The sequence below is a fragment of the Paramormyrops kingsleyae genome, chromosome 20, assembly GCF_048594095.1.
Source record: "Paramormyrops kingsleyae isolate MSU_618 chromosome 20, PKINGS_0.4, whole genome shotgun sequence".
Lineage (NCBI taxonomy): Eukaryota > Metazoa > Chordata > Actinopteri > Osteoglossiformes > Mormyridae > Paramormyrops > Paramormyrops kingsleyae.
The window spans coordinates 2,641,171-2,649,728 of NC_132816.1; the positions used below are offsets into that span (position 1 = coordinate 2,641,171).

An 8,558-nucleotide genomic window follows, 5' to 3' on the forward strand; every position below is an offset into this window, starting at 1 on the left:
TGGTCTCATTTAGACATTCCACACAGGGGTTTAAGTATCTGGGAGTAACAATTACCCCTAAAACCATTCAGTTGTTTTCATCTAATCATGAAAAGTTATTTAGGGAAATCAAAACCGATTTGAATAGATGGGACGTACTTCCACTTTCTCTCCTAGGAAGAATTGAATGTATTAGAATGAATGTTCTACCGAGATTACTGTTCATATTTCAAAACCTCCCTGTTTTTGTACCACAATCTGCATTCAAATCATTAGAAAAATGTATCTCAAAATTTATTTGGCAGAACAAAAGGCCAAGAGTGCGCCTTAAAATTCTGATGTCAGATAAGGATAATGGGGGCCTGAGGTTGCCTAACATAAAAATGTATTATTGGGCTGCCCAAATAAGAGCAATCGTGGCCTGGATCATTCGTGATCCAGAAACAATATGGGTCTCCATGGAGGAGGAGTCAATGCCTGGAATATCTCTATCGTGGCTCCCATTTATTGGTCTAGAGGTCAAGAAAATGAAGGTTGAAAATTTATGGGTTAAAAATACTCTAAAAATCTGGAACCAGGTACAAAAACAATTAAGAGGATTGGTGGCCCTCTCGCGAGCTATGCCCATAAGCAGGAATATTGAATTTCTTCCATCTCTAACGGACAGGGGCTTTGATAAGTGGGCGGAGAAAAAGCTTATCACTGTAAACCAACTCTTTGAGGGAAATGTAATGAAAACCTTCGCCCAATTAAGAAATAACTTTAATTTACCCTCAGGGGACCATTACAGATATTTACAAATAAGGGACTATTTAACAAAACATAAGGACTGGGATCAGCTCAGAAGAGAACCAACAAACATAGAAAAACATTTGATTCATCTGATTGAAAACAATGGTGTAATGAAAAAACAAGTGTCCTTAATTTACTGCAAACTGATGATAGATATGTCGGATAATACCCAACATGTAAAACAACAATGGGAAATGGAACTCAATGTGACATTGGATGATGATACTTGGATAGGTGTTTGTTCTGGTTGTCATAAGGGGGTGGGGAGTCAAATGTGGAAGGAGTTTGACTGGAAGTCTAAAATCCGATTTTTCAGGACACCACTAAAGTCTCTCCGCTCCGGGAGTTGGGGTAGCAATAAGTGCTGGAGAAATCAAACTCTTGTGGGTAATCAAACGCACATATTTTGGGACTGTCCCATTGTGCAACACTTTTGGACTGAAGTTAAGGGGCTCGTAGAAAAGCTCATTAAAGTGAATCTTTCCTGGAACCCTTTAACGTGTCTACTGGACAAATTCCCGGATTATCTGTCCCATGATCAGAAAACTTTGCTACATCTTTTACTAATGGCTGCAAGGAAAATGATAACAATTTATTGGTTGAAACCGGAACCACCCACGGTCTCACAGTGGATACAAAAAATCAGAGTTATATTCAATGGAACAGTTGACAGCACAACTACAGCTGAAGACTCACATCTTTGAAAGAAGATGGAGACCAGTCCAAAGCCTTGTTGGATAGGCCACTTATGTCTGTTTTAAGTTTATATTTTTGCTTGGAGTTTGTCTATTTATTTAAAAAAAAATTTCCTCAGATTTTTATTGTAAACATATATATCTTTATTTGAGAACTCGGCCCCAATCTCAGGACTGTGGTTATTGTTTGTATTTACGTTGACTGCTGTCAATAAAAGTTCCAAAAAAAAGAAAGAAATGTTGGCCCATATTGATAGGATAGCATCTTGCAGTTGATGGAGATTTGTGGGATGCACATCCAGGGCACGAAGCTCCCGTTCCACCACATCCCAAAGATGCTCTATTGGGTTGAGATGTGGTGACTGTGGGGGCCATTGTAGTACAGTGAACTCATTGTCATGTTCAAGAAACCAATTTGAAATGATTCGAGCTTTGTGACATGGTGCATTATCCTGCTGGAAGTAGCCATCAGAGGATGGGTACATGGTGGTCATAAAGGGATGGACATGGTCAGAAACAATGCTCAGGTAGGCCGTGGCATTTAAACGATGCCCAATTGGCACTAAGGGGCCTAAAGTGTGCCAAGAAAACATCCCCCACACCATTACACCACCACCAGCAGCCTGCACAGTGGTAACAAGGCATGATGGATCCATGTTCTCATTCTGTTTACGCCAAATTCTGACTCTACCATTTGAATGTCTCAACAGAAATCGAGACTCATCAGACCAGGCAACATTTTTCCAGTCTTCAACTGTCCAATTTTGGTGAGCTCGTGCAAATTGTAGCCTCTTTTTCCTATTTGTAGTGGAGATGAGTGGTACCCATGGGGTCTTCTGCTGTTGTAGCCCATCCGCCTCAAGGTTGTGCGTGTTGTGGCTTCACAAATGCTTTGCTGCATACCTCGGTTGTAACGAGTGGTTATTTCAGTCAAAGTTGCTCTTCTATCAGCTTGAATCAGTCGGCCCATTCTCCTCTGACCTCTAGCATCAACAAGGCATTTTCGCCCACAGGACTGTTGCATACTGGATGTTTTTCCCTTTGCACACCATTCTTTGTAAAACCTAGAAATGGTTGTGCGTGAAAATCCCAGTAACTGAGCAGATTGTGAAATACTCAGACCGGCCCGTCTGGCACCAACAACCATGCCACGCTCAAAATTGCTTAAATCACCTTTCTTTCCCATTCTGACATTCAGTTTGGAGTTCAGGAGATTGTCTTGACCAAGACCACACCCCTAAATGCATTGAAGCAACTGCCATATGATTGGTTGATTAGATAATTGCATTAATGAGAAATTGAACAGGTGTTCCTAATAATCCTTTAGGTGAGTGTATATATACTTGTGTGGTTGAATGAGCTATTGGGACATTTTATGTCATGTTTCATGTCATGCTTTAAAGGTCTGTTTGCACTTTGTTACCTTTTAAGTTAAGAAGTTCGATATTTTTCGTATCAAATGCCCCTTAAGTCCCATAATTTTTTTTTTTTTACTGTGCGCGCACAAGTTATTTAGAAGGAACAGGTTAGCTGCGTATAGCTGTCATGTTGTAAGAGGTTTATTTCAGCACACCGCACTACGTTTGCTAGACCTGGCATTAGGGTACAATAGGATACAACAGCCTTGCAATTAATATGACTGGAAGGAGTAAATACAACGCTGCCACGCACTACTTTGACATTAAGGCTGAGGTATACAGTCCGTGTGAATGGTCGCGACAGAGCTGAAGCGCCATGAACAATACAGTGGTACCTCGGTATACGTCCTTAATCCGTTCCAGATCCTTGGACTTGTACCAAACAGTAATTACAATAAATAGGCGTCAGTAATGACAAAAAAATGGTAGGGGAACTGGGTGAGGCGAACAAATCAACAAACCGAGTAAAGTGACAAACATAGTATGTCTTGACGCAACCAAACCAAGCATCATTGTCAACAATATTAAAGATGCACAAAATATAGCCTGCGCGCAATAATTTGGGACCAAGTTATATAAGTTATTATATAGTACCTTTGATGAATTGTTCGAATATGATTCGGAAATTGATGGAATATGGGGTTGTGCATACTAATATTGACACTGATATTTTGTTCGGTTGCGTTAATACAGATTATGTTTGCCACTTTAATCGGTTTGCTGATTTGTTCGCCTCACCGAGTTCCACTAACATTTTTTGTTATTACTGACACCTATTTATTACATTTACTGTACCTGTTTATTATAGTGTATTATTATGATTACCGATAGTGACCGAAAAAAAAGTTTTCATGTCGCTTCACCTCTGACGCGACCATATACACGGACTGTAAAATTCAGCCTTAATGCCAAAGAGTTTGCAGTATATTGCAGGAAAATGAGCTCATGGTGTTGTTTGTTGACTGTAAATGAATGTTTTTCCAGTTCGTTTTGTTTAGACGCCAAGACATAGTTTTGGTAGACGTAGTTTTCATATTACTGTCGGCCTCAAACACAGAGTAAATTATTTTGTGTGCACACGATTTAAAAAAAAAAATCACCCTACATTGTAAAAAAAGAAAATGTTGAGAAAACTCAAATTATCTAGGCAATATGATGCAAGAGATTTTTGAGTTTTCTCAGCTTGTGTGTACCGTTGTTGACTTTACAAAGGTTTTCAAATTTAAACATGTTTAAAAGCGAAGTTCAGCCAACTTGGAGCTTTTTGTTTAGCTTATGATGATATTCTTAACACAATAACAAAGAAATGCTTGCTTTAATCTCATGTAGTTCTACCTTCAACAAATTTTTTTGTACCCTAAATTATGCAAATTGTTAGATGTAATTGCATTTAAATGTAAATTTACAGTGTAAAGAATGACTGCACAAATCAATGTCAGCTGAAACCCTGGTGTTTTGAAACACTTGACACTGAGCAGAAACAAGCATTGAAGCTGAACCAGCAACTTGCACAAAAAAACCTTGCACTTCCACAAACACACTTTCCACAAACACCATCCCCTTCCAACACCAGACATTTCACAGTTGGTGATGTGGTCAGCTTTGTGTGATTATCAATTGTCAAACTGTTTTAATATTTAAATTATACAGATTTTTGTCTGTTATATTTTCCAAGCCTTAACCACTTGCACAAGGGGGGGATTTTAATTAATAAAGTGCTTTGTGTGGCATCTCAATCCCAGGTTTTTACAATCTAAAAAAAAAGCGGGAACTTAAAATCACTATGTGCAAGTGTACTTGGTAGAAATGTAACCTTTACCTGAGCATCAATGAACATGGACTGCTCATATATATGCACCTGTTTTAAACTGGCAACTGATAAAGCTGAGAAATGGGACTGCACAATGCAGAAATGAAAAAGGTTAAAACATGTCTACAAACATTTACTGCAAAAGCTTTGTTTTCAGAGCCCTGATGCGCTGTGAGCATCGAGACCCAAGCTCCAAAAAGATGGTCTGAATTGCTTCAAAGGTATATTTCATCGTTTTTGGATATGCAATGTTCATGGCATACAAAAGACCAAAGAGGTATGCAAAGGCAGTTGAGAGGTCAGGTAGGTTGTGCAGAATGATGGATCCTTCCAACACAACAGCTACGTCTCGCACAGTTGATGTGGTGGAATCATCACCTTCATAGACAGTCAGAATGCCAACAGGCAAACCTTGGACCACTGCATCCTCTGGGTCAGTGTCCTAAGGAAATCAGAGACAAGATTAAATACAAAGGAAAACAATTCATTACACTGATATTCTACCTTCATCATTAGTGCTACTGATTTTTCCATTCAGCTTGGGGCTGTTTCTGGAGAAAAAGATAGATGAGAGCAAAAAGTAATCCAGTAGAGTATCTGAATTAATGTTATTGAAATTGTATTTGTGGTTGGACAGCATTCATGCAGGAAGAAGCAGACAACATGGGGATAGGAATGGTGCAGAAGTTTGTGCAGAAGTACATGCAACCCTGTACATTTCGCACTGTCACAATCCAAAGAAGACAGAGACTATAACATAACTGCCATTAGCAATTAGCATACCAGTTACCAGAAGTAGTAAATTCCAATCCTTTCACCAAACCTATCTGGACCAATGAACTGCAATAATAATTATAATAATAATACATTTTATTTAAAAGGCGCCTTTCTGACACTCAAGGTCACCGTACAGGCATACATAAAATTTATACACACTACAAAGGATAAAATGCAAAAAAAATAAAATATAAATGACAAATAAATGGATTTTACAATGAATAGGCTCGCTTGAACAGATAGGTTTTGAGTCCAGATTTGAAATGAGAAAATGAGTCCATGTTTCTAAGATGAGATGGGAGGGAATTCCAAAGGCGGGGTGCAGAGCGGCTTTGTGGACTCCATGGAAAGAGCTTTTGAGCATTTTAAATGAACATCCTTGAAACACCTGGGGATGTGTTCCGCAAAGTGTATTATGCAAAAAATAAGCATAAGCTATGAAATCATACCCTCACTGGTAAAACCAGTGTTACATTTTGCATATCTACTAAACACAAGCACCATCACTTACCAAACACTTTAGGGTGTAGATGGGCAGGCCTCTCAAAGCTGCTGTCTTTCGTTGAGACACAATGTCCCTTGTCTACAGATTATGCCCAAACACAAAATTCTTATAGTGTGATATTGAAGATAATTGTACATTTTATTTCTACAAATTAAGAGTGCTGTAGTTATGAAATGCAAAACTTTTGTTTGTTTAGCTGTTACCAACATTTCTACTTAGAAAATATGTAGGCTTATACAGTGCCATTTGAAACTTTTGGAATTCTGGTTTTCTGTATTTGGTCATAAAATGTGATCTTATCTTCATCTAAGTCATCAGCATAGACAAACACAGTGTTCTGAGTCTCTGAATTAAAAAATTGACAATGCTAGTGGCAAAAGCAAGTGAACTGCTTTCCAAAAAAAGCATGCTGTGCGTCAAAAATTTACCAAAGACCACCTTGACATTCCACAATGCTACAGGGAGAATGGTTTGTGGACTGCTGAAACATAATTAATTGTGCAAAAACAGTACTGTATGGCACCGAAAGGGCACAATTAAAGGATCTGCTCTATTTTGAAGTTCTGTTGGTGGAGCATCATGATTTATGTCTGCTTTGATGTCTCAGGTACTAGACAACTTCATCACCGTGTAAAAAAGCAATTCCCAAGTTCATCAACATTTCAAAAGTATAATTACCTTAACCAATACAGCTGCTATGGAACATCATTCCCAAAGACATTCTAAGAACATGGCTGAACTAAAAGAATGGACAAAAATACCTCCTGAACTTTGGGCAAGTCCCTCCAGCTCACTGAAAAACAACACATCAAGAGCACATATTATGGCCTAAATAAAGATATAACATAGATATATAATATACCAGCCGACATTTAAAAAATTTTTGTTAGGTGATTTAACGACAACAAGTGCATGTTCTACAGTTTTTCATGTAGTTTCAGAATATGGCTTCCAATTTGCCGCCACACGTCTGGTTTTGTCACGATTTACAATTAAAGTTCAACATAAATTACACTAGCCGATATCAAATTTGGTGAATAATATCAAATGACATTTTTCAAACACCCTTCATAAACAAACATTTTTAGTGTATTTAGTTTTGCTCCAGCACGTCTGGTTTTTATGTGATTTCGACTTAACTTTTTTCCATATACAATGCATTGTATACCTAATAATGTCATTCTGATACCAGTCATATAAAATCACCAGTAACTTGTCATAGACTAATTTTTTGTACAAACTAGTCAGCAGGGTTTACAGGCAGCTTGCAGTTATGTAAACTTACAGGTATGCTGCTGCAGGTCCACTGACTCGATCCGACCTTTGTATGCAAAACTGTGGTTCGCCTTCCGGTACTGAGTGACAGTCCAGCAATTGAAGGTGGTCTATCTTACAATTATCATGCCCCGCTCGTCCGCGCCTCCCGTGTGCCACGCCCCCTCGTTAACCTCGTGTGGAATGCGTATGTCTGCAAACTGTCGGCAGGAATGAACGAAGAAAATTATGATTAAAAAATTAAAAAACACCAAACAATACGGCTTAAATATATTTATTGTACGATATAGGCCTACATACATACGATCAGGAGCGCACATAACTGCATGGTACGCAAGTGCGCATTCCCAGGACACGCGCGGCAATTCCTTGTTGTAGCGCAGCGCAAATAGCTACGTATTTATTTTATGTGCATTCACGCTGTTATGACAAAAAATTACCGTTGCATTTTAATATTTATGTGGCTAATTTGTATTTCTTTCGCGACATGAAGGCTAGAATGCACAGTGATTTCATTCTTGTCATAACAGCGCGAATGCACATGAAATAAATACGCATTTACGCTGCTAAATGACATTGCAGCGCGTATCGCTTTAGACAGCGAATGAGTACTTGCATACCAGCTATGTGCCCCCTGCATATGATCATTTTTGCATATAAAATAAAGGGCTAGAATGCACAGTGATTTCATTCTTGTCATAACAGCGCGAATGCACATGAAATAAATACGCATTTGCGCTGCTACATGACATTGCAGCGCGTATCGCTTTAGACAGCGAATGAGTACTTGCATACCAGCTATGTGCCCCCTGCATATGATCATTTTTGCATATAAAATAAAGGGCTGACTTACGCAGGGTTGCCAACTTTGGTCAGCTGGTTGGCGTGAGATTTACACACGTACTTAGGCTACATGTACCTAACAGTTTTATTACCTTGTAAATAGTATTTAGGGTTTGCACACTGCCCCAACGCTTTTGATGTAGTCAATTTTGGGTTTAAAATGGATGAATAGAGATTCGCCATAAGATTTATTGCTGTGAGCGTTTGAGTCTGAAAGCCTGAGTCTCGCTCCAGATGCGTCAGAGTTGGCAACCTGCATACGGCCGAATCGGACCTACGACCGGTCAGTCGGAGCCGATCGCAGCCGAAAGTCGCCGACGACCTACATAGGATCGTATTGTTTGGTATGGTACGAATGGGCGTCCGTGGCAACAGCTTGATTACTTTTGAATCACATGTACTTCTTTTCTCAAACTTCTTTCGAGCATCTTGGCGAGTGGCTGCATTTTGAAGAAACTTACTAT

At 39.0% G+C, this 8,558-nt stretch overlaps 1 long non-coding RNA gene across 1 annotated transcript; it reads right to left on the minus strand.

Annotated features, from left to right (window-relative positions):
* Positions 1 to 3,695: 3,695 nt before the first annotated feature.
* On the minus strand, positions 3,696 to 7,542 carry LOC140581289 (uncharacterized). Its single transcript, XR_011984347.1, has 4 exons — positions 7,262 to 7,542; positions 6,738 to 6,769; positions 5,983 to 6,054; positions 3,696 to 5,136 (listed from the first exon to the last, which is right to left on the minus strand). It is a non-coding gene; the product is annotated as an uncharacterized lncRNA (long non-coding RNA).
* Positions 7,543 to 8,558: the final 1,016 nt, after the last annotated feature.